The 19,393-nt window shown below is 46.4% G+C and overlaps 1 long non-coding RNA gene across 1 annotated transcript; it reads right to left on the bottom strand.

Moving 5' to 3' along the window:
• Positions 1-912: 912 nt before the first annotated feature.
• On the bottom strand, positions 913-17,915 carry LOC142847316 (uncharacterized). The gene is made up of 2 exons (XR_012910142.1): positions 17,800-17,915; positions 913-2,719 (listed from the first exon to the last, which is right to left on the bottom strand). It is a non-coding gene; the product is annotated as an uncharacterized LOC142847316 (long non-coding RNA).
• Positions 17,916-19,393: the final 1,478 nt, after the last annotated feature.

The following is a 19,393-nucleotide window of genomic DNA, read 5'->3' as shown; positions in this document are numbered from 1 at the left end:
AGCACGCTGGACAAACAAGTTAGTACCCCTCTAAATTTTAAATCTAAATGATGTGTACATAGTGGGAGTGTCTATCCGCGTAAGTGCAGGCGCTTGAGAAGGCCAAAGACATGTTTCCTCCTGGCATTGGAGTTGCAGGTGGCTGTGAGATGCCCGATGGGACTCAGACTCGGGCCCTGTGTAGAACAGTGTGTGCTGTTTACTGCTGAGCCATTGCTCCAGATCTTTCTCTTAAAAAAAAAATATCAGAATTTATTTTGAAACAAGGTCTCATGTATACCATGCTGTCCTCAATCCTGCAACACATACAAGGTCTAAGGAAGACCTCAAACTTCCGATCCTCTCGCCTTCAACTAGCTATGGTGGGATTCTCTGCCTGCATCAGCATTCCTCCTTTATGTCGTGCTGCCAATCAAGCCCCGGACATCTTACATGCTAGGTAAGTGCTCTACCAGCTGAAGCACATCGCCACCCTGTATGTAGTTTTCTTGTCTTGGTGAGCATAAACTGGACACTGAAGTCATACGACTCTTCCCTGTTCTCTAAATATTGACAAACATCTCACGGAGACTGAAATTTAATAATCTCTGAGGACGTAGAAAAGCTTAAGTCTTTACAAGTGCTTGGAAAATTCTGACTCCTCAGGAAAAAGCAGCGATGGTGTTGCCAGCAATTTGTCTTAAAGTTGTCGCAACATGCCTTGTTTTTTGGTGCCTGGAAAGTCTTTGCTGCAATGTTAGAATAAATTGTCTTGCTGGTGTTTGTCTGTGAGTAGATGTTTTAGGAAAATGTTGGAAAATCCCTTTCCTGTCCCCATTTGTCTTTTCTTTCTTTTTTTCCCTTTGTATTAACAAAAACCAGAAAGGAATTTTTGAGAACTTCAAAACCAAATGTGGCCATGCAGCACTCATGGGAGTTTGTTTTAGAAGCTCATATTTTAAATATTAAACCAACTACAGACTTATAAGAATGACAGAAAACTTTTAGAACCAGAAAAAAAAAGAGAGTGAGCGAGAAGGAGAAATCAATCAATGTGCGTTCCTTTTGATGTTGTTTTCCAAGGGGACAGAACAGGATGTGAGGCCCAGGGAAACTGGGTCCGTTTCAGGCAGAGCAGAGCTTGAAAAATCTGCTTCTGACCTATGAGTCATCTGATGCATTAACGCCAAATGTGCAGCCGGCCCTGGCTGCTGCTGTCTCTTCAATCTTTGTCCTGCTTGAGCAGCTGATCTGGGCCAGGGAGGATGACAAGCAAAGGCTGGGTTACCACCATATCTGCACTGTGTTTCCCTCTGTATTAACCACGTGTATATGCCAGGAGTGCTCTCAAGAACCCCTGAAACCATGCCTGTGGGCATTTTCAAAACACAGGTTTGTAAGGAAGAAGTCCGAGTGGCTTGAACTCATCCCTCCAAATACACATATGTAAACACACACATCTACTTGTTTGCATATGTGTATACATATGTGAAGGATGTGTAGGACTCCACTTTCCAGCAGGTTGAAAAACTGGTGTTGAGTTGGAGGAATGGAAGTAAGCAGAGCCTCATGACACAAACATGCAGTACTGTCTCTACACAGAGGGTGTTTCCCGTGTGGATTTCCAGGCCAGAGGCCAGCATGTATTTCTTTACAAATACCCATAAACAATGTCTCTGGGCAACTCTCATGAACCCAAATCAACAAGTTCTGGAAGCAGAATAATGTCTTTAGTTTTAGTCCATGCTACTCAGGAGAGTCCTCCTGTTCTAAAACCACCCGCGTTCCCACCATACACCTTCCCAGGAAAAGCAATAGCAACTTTTTCCACCACTGAAGAAGGAATGATTTCTTGTGCTCAACGTATTAAGTATCAGAGATAAAGAACTTCATAAAATTCCATCAAAAAGCACCATAAATTTGATGATCCTTCCATTTTAAAACTCATTTTTTTAGAGGTGTTTTCATTGGCTCCTAGCACATCTGTCTCGGGATAGGTTGCCTAGCAACCTGCCACAAGTCAGCCTCATTCCTTCCTGCTCAGTTCTCTACCTCGGTTCCTAAAGTTTCCTTTCCTGTTTGCTGCTCTTGCAGCAGCAGGTTTGGAACACCTGGACTTGCAAGGATGGCTTGGAAATGCTTTGGGGTGAGATTGAGTAGTCCTTGAAGGCCAGTGTCATCTGAAGCGGAACTGTGACAAGATCCTGGCTGGATGCTGTGAAGGGACTGAGAGAGAAGCTCGTGGATCACACAGAAACCAGAGGACAGTGCACACTCACGACAAGCAGCGTCAGGCTGTGTGGGCTCGGGAACTCTTGGGTCAGCATGCATCAGGCCCAGGGTGGGGCCCCCTGAAGAACCAGTAGTCAGGAGAAACCCTGTAAGTGCTAGGTGGGTGTGCACAGGCTGAAGGGTCCAGTGCTCCCAAAAGTCTGCTTCTCCTCCAGTATCTTCCACGAGGCCTGTCCCCAGATACAGGGGCTTCTTCAATGACCAAGTCACATCCTTTGAATCAAAAAGCTTGTCAGAAAGTTGGTGCATTGGGATGGCTCCAGATGATGTCCCCAGATGTCTACGGTGCTGCCATTCTCCCGCAGGGCTGCTTCATGACTCAGACTGAGCCACATGGAGCTCCACTTCCCACAGGCCACATGAGCAGTGGTCCTTGGTTGCAGAAGCAGAGTAACCCTTGGGAACTCTATACGCATGCGTCTGCCCAATGAATGCAACTTGTCTTCACCTGGGGAGGATGAAACCACACCTTAGAGGTAAACCAAGATGAAACTAAGACCCAATGGTAAGCCAGGCAGCTCTAAGGCCAGTCTTCTCCCCGACTGGGTTACATGAACTATTCAATACCCCATTTTGGAATAGTCAAGTTCCAGCTGGGCCTCTACAACTTGCAATTTAGGGAGCCTTGTGTAGTACTGTATTGCTAGGGAGCCCTTGTGGCATTGCTGTGTTGCTAACTCAAGCTTTCGGACAAGAGAATGGGAGCTTAGAGTTTAGTTGGATCCCTCCTCAACACTCACGCATGCACACACACGCACGCGCACACGCACATACACACAGGCGCAAGGAAGGCTTTCAACCTCCATTTGTTTGGACTTTGAGGCTAGTTGGCTTTTTATTTTATTTATAGAGTTTTGCACTCCAACTAGTCCTATAACCATCCTGGCAAGAATGAAAATAGTTTAGAAACATGTGTACCCTCCTATTGGTTACCAGTCTACTGAGACAATATTTCTAAAGAAATTGGAATTTTGTCAGGAATCCGTGGTGGTAGAAGAAAAAGGCTGAAGCCTAGTGCTAGCCAGAGAGGAAACTTGTCTCCCAGGAAGGATTTCCCACAGTACTGACAACTTGTCAGAGGAGCCTGAGAGTGTTGGTGAACAAGACCATGCATTGACCAGCCTCTGTAGCTACGGACTCTGCTTGGTCTTGGTTTAAACCTTAGCCTCATGCTAACATCCTAATGAGAGACTTGGGGTGGGTGAGTCATTGTGTCCTTTGTTCTTCTCAATGTGACCTCATTGAATAAATCTCATTTTTCTTCTTATCACTATTATGTGTTTGTTTAATTGGATTATTGAAGACAATGACCAAGTCTGGCTTAGGAACGCTGCCAGGGTCAAGTTCTGATGCCCAGTAACTCTGGTAGAGTTCCACGATTGCCGCTTTCAAGAGGAGGCAGACAGGCAAGCTTGATTCTCCGCACCTTACCCACAGCCCTCAGTGAAGCCATCTGTGACATTGTCCAATGCCCAGTGCCACGAAAAGCAGACCTGCCCATTTTACAAATGCTCGCTGGCTTCTCCAGATGGTAGCTCTTCTGCTGGCTCCAGTTTCCCAGTGTTGGAAGTCACAGTACAGTCAATTCGCAACCTGTCTCATAAGGAGGAAACAGACTGTGTCTGGGAACACAGACCCTTATTATGAGGGTGGGAATGTGGACTCACAGGTGTGCTGAGCGCTCCCACGCTGTACGGAGCAGACCGCTTCATTAAGATGGGGGTCACAGCAATTACAACCCTGAGAGATCACAGTAGCTGCTCTCATGTGTGAGCAGATGTTTGACACATCGGGACATCTGGGGGGCTGGGAATCGAAGAGGAGAAGTAATCACACTCTGTATTTCGGCCTGATCACCTCTTTCCTTGCACACTCTAAATCAGTGGCCCCTGCTCTGCCCCTCCCAGCAGGTCACTGCTACAGCATACGAGGGACTAAGGCAACTTCCCAACAGTACACGGAGGGACAGCTGGCGCTTCTGTTTGAACCCAGATAGTATGACCAGGGGGGCTGTGCTTGTCGGTATTTTACTCTGCAGTCTGAGTAAAGAAATTGCTCTAATGCTGGCCTATCTACAGCCACAGGTAATAGTCAGGCCTGTTGGACTCGTGTGTGTGTGTGTGTGTTGTGTGTTTTTGTTATTGTTCTTTTATATCAGTCTTACATCACTTGACAAAATGCTTTCAAGAGGAATTAAATGAGAACTCTCGGGCATGAATTGAAACACTTGTGATTTTAATGGCCTTTCTTCCCTATTGCCTCATCTTGCTAATGCCAACCATGTGCCATATTTGAACACAACCTTTTCTATGCATGGTGCTCATGGGGCTTGTTCAAAGGGCATCAAAGTCCAGATGTGCAAATTCACACAGCGTCGGGTCCTTCTAGAGTGGGTGTCACAGTCTGCAGGGGACCCCCAGTTATCAGAAGCTTCTGCTTCCCTTTCTGTGTATTCTTCCCTTGGCTTCTCTTCTTATCCATCGAGACAGCATTTACTTTAGAACCAGACCTCTACCACGCTCATACGTACCTGTCAGGGGCATTCCTCAGCCAACTGGTATAGATTGTTTTATAAATGCATCAAGAGTTCAAGGGGGCTAGAGATGAGAAGCAGATTCTGCTGTTAAAACCAACAAACCACTAGGATTGCATCTAGGGAAACAAGTAATTCTCTGCATTGAAAAAAAAAATACCCTCATGGTCCCACAGCGCACATGGTAAACGCAGACTTGCGGACGCTCAGGGTTTGAGAATGACAACCGTCGAGTGCTCAGACCTAGATATTTACCCTGCCACCTCTAAGGCTCAGGCAACATGGGGACAGCGGCAGAGGGAGCCTAAGCCTGAAGACAGGGAAGGGGCTGAGAAATGCTATCTCCTGCACATGGCCCAGCCACTGACACCATGAACTTACAGCAGCTTCGGGTATCCTCACTGGGCCTGAACCAGACTGGCCCTGTCAATAATCCGTCAAGGATGGGGAAGGGGCCATGAGGCCCTCAGCCTCTGCTGCACTGTGGCTGAAGACAGAGTCACTATCCTCAGTGGACACTCACTGGTGAGCCCAGTAATCCCTATAGGTAGATCCAAACCCATGACCACAACACAAAACAGAGACACGGAAGCGGAAAGGAGAATTTGGGAGGGGGCTGACGGGGGGGGGCACAGATAAAAGAGGTGAGTGTGAAAGCAAATAGAATCCATTAGCTACATCCATGAAGGTGCAGAAAAAATTATTTAGAAATTAACGTTTTCATATTATTAAGTACAAAGCAGAGACATCTGAGGTAATTAATATGTATATGCCTACATTTCATGCAATTTGCGTAGACTATGTAGTGCACCATAAATTTTATATATTTATCAAATGGTGTAAAGCTTTGATACATGTTTTGCAGGCTTGAAATACTGAGTTTAATCCTCACATCTTTCAAAGTGCAGCAAATCAGGTAATAGCCAAGCCTACAATTTTAATACTAGATTATACATGGCTGAAGAGAAAATTGGCAAAATGTAACGAGAGACAATGAACTATTAGAATTTAACACAGAAAATCCAAAGGAAATTAAGGACCCCTATGGATCCAAGGAGAAGATCTAACAGAGCTCTTGAATATCAAGAGAAAGGGAAACAGGAGCAGAAGAAACGTCTGAAGAGACTGCGGGATGATGGCACCATGCAGATTGCCACTGTTCAGTCTTTTCCGCAGTCAGCCGGCCAGGGCACCCAAGGTCCTCTAGGGGGCAATGTTGCCTAGTCCAGGTACAACCAGAGCCCGTCAGTGCCCAAAAATGCCCGAATGCTCTCAGCCAGCATGAGAGAAAAGGAGCCCGATGTGACAGCGAGAGAGGAAGAGAGACCTGGAACGACTCTTAGAGAAGCAGGTTCTGTGTGTCTGGAGCCCAGAAGCGTGAGCAGATGATCACAAGGTGGCAAAAAAGCAGGCGGCACTAGAGAGCAAGAACCTTCGAGCCAAGCGGACATGAAAGCCTTGCTCTCGGAGCTGTGGCGGCTATTACAGCATTTCACAGCGTGGTGATACAGCCAGACTTGGCTGCCGGAACTGCGGGGGCAGGGCTGGAGATCTGACTGCAGAGGGGAGTGTGTGTAGGGTCTGCCAAAGAAACCCACCCTGGCCCTGAAACCAGAGTCAGTGAAAGAAACCAACCAATCCCTGAGCAGGAAAATGAATCAATTCCTGAGTGGAGATCTAGCCAGTGTGAGCTAGATCTGACTAATTCCCATCCCAGAAATCTCCCTGGAAAACTGCCTCCCCTAAGCCCTATAAAAGCCCAGCATCTATTCTGTTTGCTGCTGCATTTTCCAGCCTGGCAGAGGCCGCCACTCTCCTGGATTCTTCCCTCCCAATAAATCTCTTGAATGTGGTTTGGTGAGACCTTCTTTCACCAGAATGGAGCTGAGGAAAGAAGTAACAACTTTTTGCCAGAGCAGAGCCTAGCAGAACAGAGCAAGGGCTGTAACTCTTTTGCTGGGAAAATCTTCCCCTAGCTTAGCAGAGTTGTTAGACTACACTCCTCAGGATCAGGGCAGAACTGTAACAGCTTCGCTGGGAAAACCCTCCCCTGCCTGGGCAGAGCCCTTACACTGGAAAACCTTTCCCTAGAGCAGGGCTGTAAGCTGCTGCACTTACTGGGACCTGTGGTCCTCCTTGGCTCCCGACTGACAGAATACTTTCCCACATGAGCTCAGTACTCCTTGGTTCCTGGCTGCCAGGATCCCTTTCCATCCGAGCTGATCGCTTACACTGTGATGGCTGGCCATGTTGTGTGCTACTGTAAGCCACCCAGGTGGAAGCTGAAGACAACCTGTGCTAATTAGACAAGGTCCAGACCAAAGGCAATGCCTGATCCTGGCATTCTCACAGGTGTTGTCAAACTTGACTGTTGGCATGGTTCATCAGTCCAAATTGGAAAGCAATTAGGAGTAGACAACAAGAAGTTAAAGCTGGACCTTGGACTTCCGTCTGTATGACTTATCTTATGAGTAATTAAGAATGTTCAGTTGGTGGTGTCTTTTCCAGAGGACCATGCTGTGATCCCCAGCACTCGGACAGTGGCTTGCATTCATCTCCATCTCCAGCTTCTGGGGATCCAGTTCCCTCTCCTGGCCTCTGCAGGCACCAGGCAGGCATGTGATACACAGACAAACATGCAGGTAAAACACGTGTATGCATAAATAAATAAAATGCTTAAAATAGGACTACAGAATGTACGATTTTTCTCAACAATGAGGAAAATACTGCAAACAGCAAACTACCTAACACTGAGGAACTGAATGTATGCACAATGTCCATGCTTACTAAAAAGAGCATCACATATCTTAATTGTCCACGGTTACTGAAAAGAGCATCACATATCTTGATTGTTCCATTATGCTTTTGTTTTAAGAATTTCTTTTAAATTTATTTTCATGTGTTTATATTTTAAACTAATCTATAACTAACATAGATAACTCTGGGAATGAGTTCACCAAATTAAAATTATTGAAGTCACATGCGCTCACCACTATGAAATACAGTTTAAAGTAATATGGGCTGTTTAACTGTTCCAACCTGGAGAGACACATTTCAAGTTAATTAGGACTGATTTGAATAGTCACGTTGCAGACCCATCATGCGGACTTTATCTTGGGCCTTTGCCTCACTCACACAGGATCCCTCACAACGACAACAAATGGTTTATTTAAGCAGTTCAGAAAGGAAAACTACCAGACTTTAGCCTGCAGCCAAAGAACAGTCTAGTCTCTGCCTGCGCGTTCTGGCTTTGCCACAGGTGCGCCTCTTGCACTGGTGAGCCCTGTTGCCCTCCGTGACCCCCCCCACCCCGCGCATGGCAGTTCCTACCGAGGAGAGTGAGACTGAGCCTTCCATAAGAAGCTCACTTCCCATTGCTCCGTCCCACGGCCCAGCTGTCACTCACTGCTGCTTCATCTCCCACCCCTTGGAGATGTTGTGGAAAGGACGGCTCCATAATCCTATCTTCCTGAAACCAGCTTTGCCCCAGGCCTGCCAACCACAGCCACGCCGAGGCTGAGTGTAGCTCTGCTGCCTCCGTGCGACATTCGGTGCCTTGGTCCATGAGAGCGGTGGGAGCAGAAGCAGGGAACAGGGTTAGGACGGCTGTGGGTACAAAGGCTCCTAGCACAAGTCTTAGTTATCCTATGTCCAGCAAGGGAGCCTTCTAGCAGGAATCTGTGCCAAGGGTCAAGCTAAAGATCAATCAGGCGTCTGGATTAGACACAGCTTTCAGATAAGGTCAGTCCTTGGGCCCTGAGACATTCTCCAGACAGGGCAGATAGAGAGTAGGAAGTTTCCCTGGGAAGGGAGGGAGTCTTCTTGCTGCCGAGCTTTGGGGAAAAGCTGCCAGGCTATGACAGACTGCAGCCTCTGACAGGCCAGCAGTGCCTCCCAACAGCTGAGGCTCTGTCCTTCACACACACACACCCCCAGCAAAGCCTCCTCATGAAAAACGCACATCACACTGGTTTCCCCAGTAGGCTTGAGCTGTCTGCCATGAAGCATCAAACTTCAGAAGCACACAAAAGCCTGCCGACCCAAAGGGACGAGGGTGGACAGTGTGTCCATTCTTTCCCAATAAGTTCCAGGTCCTCAATGATAGATCAGAGATTTGCTAAAAAATGGAGGGTTTGGCATAATAAAAATACAAAGATTATCTAAAAGAATCCTGGGCAATTAGGAAAAAAAAATACTCTCTTACATAACTCTGGAGCAAAACGGGCTAAGTGGTAGACAGTTATTATTTTATATATTAAATATTATATAATATTTAAAATACTCATTTTAAATCTGAGACTATAGTCATATAAATAAATGGGGCTAAACACTTTCATTTTTAAACATAAAAAAAAAAGCTCAAATAAATTAAGTATTCAGTGTAAATAGAACTCTAACATGACGACTTCAGGAAAGCCCAGTTAAGGAGTTAAAAGGCAAAAGCTGCCACATGGTTTGGTGTTTTGTCTCAGGAATGGATCAGTGGCCAAATAAGGATATGGGGACAGAAAAGGATAAAGGGCAAAACCTCTAGGTGCCATGTTGGCCACGCTGAGGGCTGTGAGAGTCCTTCAGAGGGACACAGAGACATGGAAGATTACGGTTCACAAACAGACCTGCGCGTGAATAGACCCGAGACAGAGAAAATGACTGGACATCTTGCAGAGACAAAGGATGGTGAGTGGTCCTGGCCCTCAGGACACCTCACGGTGTACGCCCTGAGGTTTACCTCAGATCAGCAGCACACAGCAGCTCCTGATGCAGGGCAGATCTAAGTGCAAATCAAAGAGAAAAGCTTTGAAAGACGGCGCAGAACTCTGTCGTGACCTTAGGATCGGCCACCGCTTCACAAAGGAGCTGTTCCCCGTTGAAGCGTTATGCACCATAAAAGGAAGAGGAGAAATGTGTACTTCTCTAAAACAAGTACTACTGTTCATCAGACCCTATCACTAACAGATGAAAAGACCGGCATCTAAGTCCACAAAGAATCAAGGCTAACACAGCACCCAGACGAACAGATGAGCACACGAGCTAAAGATTTTAAGATGCTTCCCCAAAGAGAATATCTGAGCTCTTGGTAGTCAATAAGGTACTGACTTTTGAGGCTTTAAAGAGAAAGGTAACAACGAATCCAAGGTCAGGAGGGCAGTATGTGGTGGGGCTGGACTGGAACCAGCCAGTTTCTTAAAGTTCTGTTTGTCCCTTCCCAATAACTGTAACCGTAATGCCCTTTGTCTTCCTATACTGTAGCACTTTCTACTTTACCAGGAAAATTCCTACCAGGTTTCGAAGAACAGCTCAGTTTTTGTCGCCATGAGGTCTGCCTGGCCCAAAACTTGGGCCTCTTTCCCCATGTCCTGCTGCTTCCAATAGGGATCCAAAGCTGAACTTGCCAGTGCCTACACAGCAGATTCTGTAATGATGGGCACAGAGGAGCGTGGGGGAAAGAGAAGGCAGGCCTGCAGTGAGGTGCACAGAGCAAGCCTGGTCTACAGGGAGGAGTAGCCGGCCTGTTTCACCTGATGCTGCAACTGGAGATACAACACCAAGAAGATAACATTTGATTCGTGCATGGACTCCTGCTTTGAAGTGGTGCTTTAAAAAAAAGTGTGTGTGTGTGTGTTGGTGGGTGGTAAATGAAAAAATTGCCAGAGACAAGATGTCTAAGAGCCAGACATGGTTTCTCTGCTTTGAACTTCTGCTCATGGTCAGGCAGACATACTAAAAATGAACCAACCTCTTGGGGTAAGGGTCTGCCTCTAGTTCTGAGAGGTGTTTCTGAACGGGTCAAGAAAGAGCCACTTATTAAAGTCTCAAGCTTACATTCTTACCTCCAGTGTCCCTGAAACCTGGAAGGAAGAGAAAGAAGAAACATGACAGACCCCTGGTGCCCCCACCCCTCGGTGCCCCCAAGACGTACTTGGAAGCCATCCCTCTGGAGTGGGTCCTTCAGAGAAAAGAAGGGAGAGTGGCATTGGAGATACATCTGGGTCTGCCACACTGGGGCAGTATAACCACACCCTGCCGCGATTCCACCAGCCACCTGGGCTTCCACAGCCCCAGCCCCAAATCCCTGGAGAGAAGCCCTACTTGGTGATGAACAGACCAGGCAGATGGACAGGCTTAGAGAGGGCCAAGCATGTATTTGGGACACTGTGTTCTCTTGTCTGGGACAAAAGCTGAAGTTGAAAATAGCTCAGTCCATGTGGTGAGGAGGGCTCAGGAGGGGGTTAAACAGGGAAGCACATTACCAAGGAAAATGGTGGTGGTTTTCCTCCAGGGAGCCCCAAATAGGCAGCTCTCCTCTGTCAGTGAGCCAGGTAAATATCTTAGCTGCCTTTGACTCTGCCTTGGTTCAGAATCAATTGAAGCGGAATCTTCTTTTATTAGCAACAAAAATCCAATTTCTTTTCTCCATTCAATATGAGAGAATGGAGTGAACAGAGCAGAGCCGACTAAAAAGAGTGTTTCTGACCCATAGAATGGGTGTCAATGCATTTCACGCAGCACCAAAGGGATGCTGGGAACTGGGTTCTCAGAACCGAGTCAAAAGACCCAGTTAGTCCGTTGTGCAGCTGTGGCAAACTTGAAACCGGCTTGCTTTGTGGATAAACTTACAATGAAGATGAGAAAACAGCACTCACCTAAGAAAGAATAACTACTAACAAATAAGAAGCAACCAAGCAACCAAACTGAACCATCAGTGGTCTTTCCTGAATGTTTACTTGTGCGTGGTGTGGTCAATCTGAGCTTTGGGTTGAGATGGGCAGTCGCCAGTGGGGGCAGGATTCCTGTGAGAGGAAAAAAGCCTGATTGGAGAGGTAGAGACAGAAGCAGAGCAAGCCTGAAGGGCCAGTGCGGCTTCCCCTCAGGCCTTCTGCAGGGAGGACGAGCAGTGTCTTCACAGAAGCAGAAGGAGGCACTACAGCAAGAGATTCAGGCTGCTGGAGCCCCCAAGGGTGTCTGTAGGTACTAGAAAGAAGGCAAGACAGAGGAAGAGGTTTTGGGCAACGGTGGATGGAGCTGTGCTCCCGTGGCACTGGTCGCTGCTCGCTGCCACCCTGTCTCTGCCTCCTTTCCTTACAGCACGAGCACTCTGGTTTTAATATGACTACCATGCAATGTCCGACGGCCGCATTTCCAGCTGCTCTTTGAGTTAGATAAGGTGTCTTGCAATCAAGAGAGAAGTAGAAATTATAAGTAGGTTACTGAGGGAAATTGTTGACTTTCACAGGAGAAAGTCATCTGGGCCTTCTTTCTGTGAAAAACACATAATTATTAAAATATTCCACACATTATCTGAACATATAATTATCTTACTAACGAAGGAGCCAGTAAGATGGCAAAGCTGGTCGAGTTGAAAACATGCTGGGTATGGCAGTCTACCTTCCTGTGCTAGCCCTTGGGAGGCTGACATAGTGTAGTCATGAGTTTGAGGCCAGTCTGGGCTACACAGTGGGTGTCGGGCTAGCTATAAATGTATAGCATGACCTATCTGAAACAAATAAACTAAAACACACAAAAAAGCAAACCTACACAAGAGTACAGTAGCCACAACAAAACACACCCTGAAACAACAAGCCCAGCTACAAAGAAAAGTGGCTTCTGCTCTTCAAGGCAAAAAAAAAAAACAAAAAAACAAAAACAAAAAAAAACTCTTCCTGAGAACTCTTCCTGTGTTGTACCATTTTCCCAAGCTAACACGTGACTTTGGAGTTGAAGCCCTAATCAACAGTAATTAAAGAACAAGTCACTTCAAGAGCAAGTTGGTCCTTGAGGGGACGGGCAAGGCTGTCACCTAGATCCTACCCCTGCTTTATTTCCAAGTGTGGATATTTTTCTTGAACCTACCTTTCTTCTTCTCTTGCCGACAGGAATGGGATGCATTGGTTAGAACTGCAGCAGCAGCTTTGAGGATAGAACTAATGAACACAGACGGCAGGTCAGCAAAGGGGGAGAAACCAGGTCTAATGACTATAAAGCCACTAAAACAGCCCTGTGCTGCCACTTTCCAGCTTTTTCTATGAAAATAACAAGAAGCAAGCATCTTTCTATGTAGTATGAGATTGCTCGTTCTTTTCCCAGCTGCCCAGATCCAAAATAATCACACAGAAACTGTATTAATCACAAAACTGCTTGGCCTATTAGCTCAGGCTTCTTATTAACTAACTCTTATATCTTAAATTAACCTACTCCTATAATTTTGTATTTTACCACAAGGCTTGTAGTTTTACCAGTGAGGTTCTGGGGTGTCTGTCTACTTCGGCAGCTACATGGCATCTCCCTGACTCTGCCTTCTTTTCTCCTCCATCTCTGCTTGGAATTCCTGCCTTGCTCTACTCTGTGCTGCCATAGGCCCAAAGCAGCTTCTTTATTAACCAATGGTAACAAAATATATTCACAGCATACAGAGGGGAATCCCACATCATCTCTAGTTTAAGTCACTGTTATGTCCACTCAGTCTAATTTTCTGAAGAGGCAGGAGATGGGGGAAATTAAAAACAATATATTTAAATAACGCAGGAGATCCAGTGGTTACTCAGAGATTTCAGCAGGAAAGTCTGAATAAAAGCTATCAAAGAAAGCAGAGGCTGTCCAGGTTTCCAGCCACTGACGAGTGCTTCCTTCATACTAGTTGGTAGTTACAGTCTTACTACAGGCTTGAAAAAGATCCTGGAGAACCAGCTGGATCACAGGAGATGGCACCAAGTGAGAGATTGGAAGGTTTATTAATTTACTTATATATTGCATGAAGCCTAGTGTTTTCTCAGCATAATTCTTTGCAATTGCATGCCATGGGTTGCTCTATCCTTTATACGGCACATACCTGATGCTATATGTACTCGTGTATTACTGAACATAATTTTTCTCCTAAAAGATTTTGGAGAGCTATGAAATAATCTATCATGCATATCTGACCTATCATCCAGCATTTATTAAGTGTCCGCCTTGCACAGATATTGAGTTTCTACTCTAATACAAGTTTAGAACAAGTAACTAAATACTTAATGCCACACTGCTCGGCAAGACTGCTCCCCAAAGCTGTGTTTGAGCTTCTATTACGGGCAATTTCAGAAATCTAAAGCAATTGTGACTGACATTTGTTTCCATGCTGACAGAAGACGAGGCAGGAAGATTGTTAGGGTCAGCAGGGGTGGATGACTACAGGGAACAGCCTCTTCCGGATGCTGCAGGACTGACCCGCACGTGAACTCACTGAGACTGTGGCGGCGTGGATAGGGTTAGCACAAGTTCAGGGCCGACAGGGTCCCAGTGGTAGAGGGTAAAGCGGACATGAACTCCCATCCCTAACCAAGAAGCTATCTCTCGTTGACAACTGCTTACAAAGGGAGATTTAGTTTTCTCCAGTGGAATCTCAGTGGATATATATACTCCACTATTCCTTGTGCGTGACGAGGCCCTTAATGAGCACTGAATGCTGAGCCGGTTCTATGTAATTAGTCGTAGCGGCCCAAGCTCGAGAGAAGCTACTGTTTAGAATGTGAAAAAGGCCTGGTAAGAACTGAGCCCACCCAAGAGAGCAGGATGGGGTGGGGTGTGAGCTCTTACATGGAATCATCCACCTGGGCTCCATCTTGACTCTGGGGTTTCTCTCTCCCCTTCATTCTCTCCTCTGAGGGCAGCACTTCCTCCTTCTTGACTTTGAAAACAAAATCAGATTGAACCAGGGAAAGTTATGAGAGAAAAAGAATTGAACATGGATGTTACCACCTTATATAACAGATATTTTTATACCATAATTTAAACCTAACACAGTCTTATTATAGCGTCTATATTCATTTTTGAGAGCACAGTACTTTGGAGTCCCATGCTGGGCAGGACTCCTCCAGGTCTAGTCTGCCCTGGGGCTCTCTCCACTCAAAGGGGCTGTGTCTGTGTTCTCTGCAGGCAGTGCTAATAAAGCAGTGCTTGCCTTCTATGGGCAGACTGCAGGAAACACCCTGGTCTCCTTTTGAGTTTGAGACCACAATTAAATGGAAAAGAAGGCCAGAGGCATCTCCAGCAGCAACACCCACCCCTTGCTTGCTTCCCCAAGGTAGATGAGCAATAAATATCTTGGTAGTGAAGAGAGGTTAATCTTTTGTTTTGTTATTTTAAGACAGGGTTTCTCTCTGTAGCCGTGGCTGGTTTGGAACTCACAGAGATCCACCTGCTTCTGCCCCCTGAGTGCTGAGATTAAAGGTGTGTACCACCATTGCCTGGCTGAGAGGTGAATCTTCATTGGCAATGATAGTGAGAAAATGATTCTTTCTACAGAAAGTTGAATTCTCTGATGCCTAGAGGAAGTCAATTAGGCCAGCAAGGAGAAGACTCGTTCTTCAGGATATGGACAGAGGAGGACCAGAACTGAGACTATCCTGGGTTAGGACAGAGACAGCAGACCCAACCATCACGAAATGAACTGTTTCCCAAACAGATCAATTAGGAACTGTACCGCTAACTTTTGTGACGCAGGCAACATTTGCTTACGTCACTTGATAAACCAGCCTGCCTCCATCTTGGGCTTGAAAGCCATCTTCTGTGGTTTGAATAACAATGGCTCCCATTGCCCCTTAGAGAATGGCATTATTAGGATTCCTGGCCTTGTTGGAGGAAGTGTGTCACTGTGGGTAGGTTTTGATGTCTCAGATGCTCAAGCTGCTGCCTCTGGATCCAGATGTAGAACTCTCAGGTCCTTCTCCAGCACCGTGTCTGCCTGCATGCCACCATGCTTTCAGTCATGACAACACTGAGCTAAACCTCCAACCGAAACTGTAAGTCAGCCCCCGGTCAAATGCTTTCCTTTATGAGAGCTGCCGTAGTCCTGATGTCTCCTCACAGCAATAAAACCCTAGCTAAGACACTATTTTATAGCAAAGCCAAACTAGACTCATTCTGTTTATGATTAAATATCTGTTTCTCTGGAATTTGACCCACCTGTTACCCTAACCCTGTCTGCTCCAGAGCAAACAACTATACCTTTGTGTCACAAGTCATTATGACTGCCTTGTTGTCGTGTTTTTGTTTCAAGAAGTTGCTATGAACAACTTGTTATTCTTAGGTTCTGCTTCTGTAATCCCACCCAATTGCCTACCAAATCCCCCATTTGGAACCCCCTACTCTTGAACTATAAACACCCTTCTTTTACCCATGCCCAATGCTGATCTCATGATCTCTGCATTTAGGGAGAGACAGCCATGATGACTTGGGTCACTGGTCTTTCCCTTGGCACCTGTGGGATTGGTACACTCTCCCTGCTTTTGTCTAGAGCTGTTGCGATGACAGAGAAGCCATGACCTTGCCTCTGAGCTACGAGTGTCCACAGTCAAGCCTTCCTCTCAGTGTTCTTGGCATGCGCCACACTCAGACACAGACAAATGAAGGAACCCTCAGGAAATATCCAAGAGGCTCTGGCATCTGATCAGCTACAACAAGGCAGGAAACAGCAGCCCTAGAATCCCAAGAGGGTTTGTCTCCCCTGAGGATGGCCAGGCTGAGAGCTGGGAGTGGAGGTGAGGGGACACCCCATCTCTGTCAGCAGGGGAATGTCCTAAATGAAAATGATAGAGAAAACCGGAATGCAACAACAACCAACAACGAATAGTGCAGGCCCTGTGCACAAACATAGCTTGTTGGAGAATAACAACACACCCTTAAAAGAATCCTCCTACAAACTCTAGGTGCTACGTGAGCACTTGTGCAAATGCGTGCAGAGGCCAGAGGCCAACATCAGGTGTCTTTCTCAATCATTCTTCACCTTATTTTTCTGATTTCATGTGGGCTATGTGTGAGCACACACGCAGACACACAGGTACATGGATACAGAGACATGTGGAGGCTCTAGTTTGACGATGTTGTTGGGAATTATCCTCTGTTGTTCTTCTATCTTATTCAGTTAAATCTGGAACTCACTGATGTGGCTAGTCTCTCCAGACAATTTGTAGAAGCAGCGTTTCTGCTTTGCAGGTCCTGAATTACAGGTCCGCTTCCAAACCTACGCAGCATTTACACGTGTTCTGAGGGTCTTTTATCAGTTCCCCAGCCTGACAGGCAAGCTCACTAACCACTGGGCCATGCTTTGAGTCCCTCTACCCAATTCTTTTGAGACAGGTCTCTTACTGAACGTGGAGCTTGTCAAGTAGATTTGCTGGGTGCTCTATAAGGCTCAGGAATTCCCCTGTCCCTGCCTCCCCTGTGTGGAGATGACAGGTGCACGCCACTGTGCCTGGGTTTTCCATGGGTTCGGGTGGTCAGACCCAGGTCTCTGTGTCTTCATAGAAAGCACTTTCCTGCGCTCTCTCTCCTGTCCCACAAACCCTAATTTGTGGACACACATAGTCGCCACTATGATAATCCAAACCTTTAGAGATTTAATGTGACTGAAAGGCAGTTTATTTACAGCATTTGGGCAGCCATCAGTTCCTCCTTTGCCTGCATTGCCAACTGTGCAGATGTGGAGAGGGAAGGGAGGGGCGGGGTGCTGATCAGACTCAGTGGAGAGGGAGGGCATGGCCAAAAGCAGAGATGTGGGTGAACAGGGAGGAGGGTGCAAGAGCCCTGGCATTCACAGGGTGCAGAGGAGTTGAAAAGCAGTTTGGAGATTAAGCATGAATTACGACTTCTATCCTTTCAAACTCGTACAAATGTGAGTAACACTGAAGTGTCTCTTCACCTAGGAATCACGCTAATGCTAGACTGTGACCTTGCAAGTCTAGCAGTGTGCTGCTTTGAGTGACAACAGCCCTTATAGGCTCAAAAGTTTATGCTTGGTCCCCAGTTAGTGGAACTGTTTGGGAAGGACTAGGAGGTGTGGTCTTACTGGAGGAGGTGTGTCACTGGGGGGTGGGTTTTGGGGTTTCAAAACCCCGCATCATTTTCAGTTAGCTTGTTTACTCTGCCTCCTGTGTGTGGATCAGATAAAGCTCTCAGCTACTCTCAGCACCAGGGATGCCTGCCTGCTACCATGCTCCTTGCCATGATGGTCATGAACTTACCCTCTGGAACTGTATGTCCCAGTAAACTCTTCCTTCTATAAGTTACCTCTATCACGATGTCTCTTCATGGCAACAGAAAGGAAGACAAGGTGTGACCCGAACAAGGTAGCAAGCCAGCCATCTGTGGACAGGTTAAATTATAGACAATGCAGTCACTCTGATTATTTAAAATACTTTCTTTAAAACTCAAGGCCAAACATGTGCCAACTTCTTCATAATTTATGTCTCACAAAATAATATCTCCTCCCTTTATTATTTATTTGGAATTAAACACTTTTATGCAAGGCCATCATTCAAGAATATAATTGAGGGCTGGAGACATGGCTCGGCTGTTAAAATCTAGGCTCATGACCAAAAAGAATATAATTGAGAATATAAAACTCTACTGTAAGAGATTCGCTAAAAAGGTTTTTTAAAAGGGATACAGCTCAATGCACTGCAAATGTAGCAGACATGCACATGCATGCAGTGTCTCAAAATGGCTATGGCTGATAAGTGCACACCATAATCACCAAGTTCAATATGTAAAAATGACCCCCTGGGTTGTCTCCAGGAAACTGTGCCAGCCAGATTCCTCCTTGTGTGATGGTATGTCTGGTACAAGCATAATGTAAAGAGGAAAGAGTCGTTCCATCTATAGAGGTTCTAGTCTGTCCTGGCAGAGGTATACTGGGTGGTTTGCACACTGGTGGACAGAAAGCAGAGAAGGAAGAAGGGATGTTGGGCCAGACATAACCTTCAAGAGCACAGCCCGAGAGCCACTTCCTCCTGCTGGGCCCTACCTCCCCAGATAGTGTTGCCAGCTCAGGGCCAAGTGCACACAAGCCTGTCAGGGATGCCTCGCGTTGAAAGCATAATGCCACTCAGTACAGCACAGAATTCTCTGAGATGGTCCCATGAGTCAAATTTTCAAGCGTGTCAGTGGGAGTGCAAAGAAGCTCATTCTCATATTTCCCCTGTTGTATCAGCGGCAATGGGAGAAAGACGTAATTCACAAGGCAGATATGGGGTGGGGAAAAAGCATCTGTGCAAAAGGCATGAAAATATTATTTTATAAATATTTCAAAATGAATAGTGCATAGAACTATTATAAGTGGAAACATAATCTTTCAACTCAAGAAAATTTAATGAGGGGATAGTAGGAAGCAGGCAAGATGAGTGGGGGATTGTTGGCATTAAAGGTTTAAACTGGGATAAGAAAGAGGATGGGGGGGGGGTAGCCAAAATGAAGACTCCTTGTAGCAATCCACCATGTCAGTAACTGGCTGCTCCACTGTGGATGAGCCATGCATAGCAGACATTCCAGCCCGAGGCTCAGGAACATCACAGAGAGCCAGAAGAAATGGCGTAGGAGATGGCAGATGGGGAGGAGACTTCGGGAAACGGCATGGCTCCAACACATATCAACACACAGCAGCTGTGGTCATCTGCACAAGGCCAAGCCAGTCACAATCCCAGCACAGATGTGGGAGGGGCCCTGGAAGAGAAGCTAGTGGCAGTTGGAGCAGGCAGAGCCGCGTTTTTTGAGGGTGTAGCTATCGGTAAGTTGCCCATGCTTCAGCGGGTGGCCCTACAGCCATGTACTAACAGCTAG

The sequence above is a fragment of the Microtus pennsylvanicus genome, chromosome 3, assembly GCF_037038515.1.
Source record: "Microtus pennsylvanicus isolate mMicPen1 chromosome 3, mMicPen1.hap1, whole genome shotgun sequence".
Taxonomy (NCBI): Eukaryota; Metazoa; Chordata; class Mammalia; order Rodentia; family Cricetidae; genus Microtus; species Microtus pennsylvanicus.
This window is presented reverse-complemented; position numbering and strand designations above follow the sequence as displayed.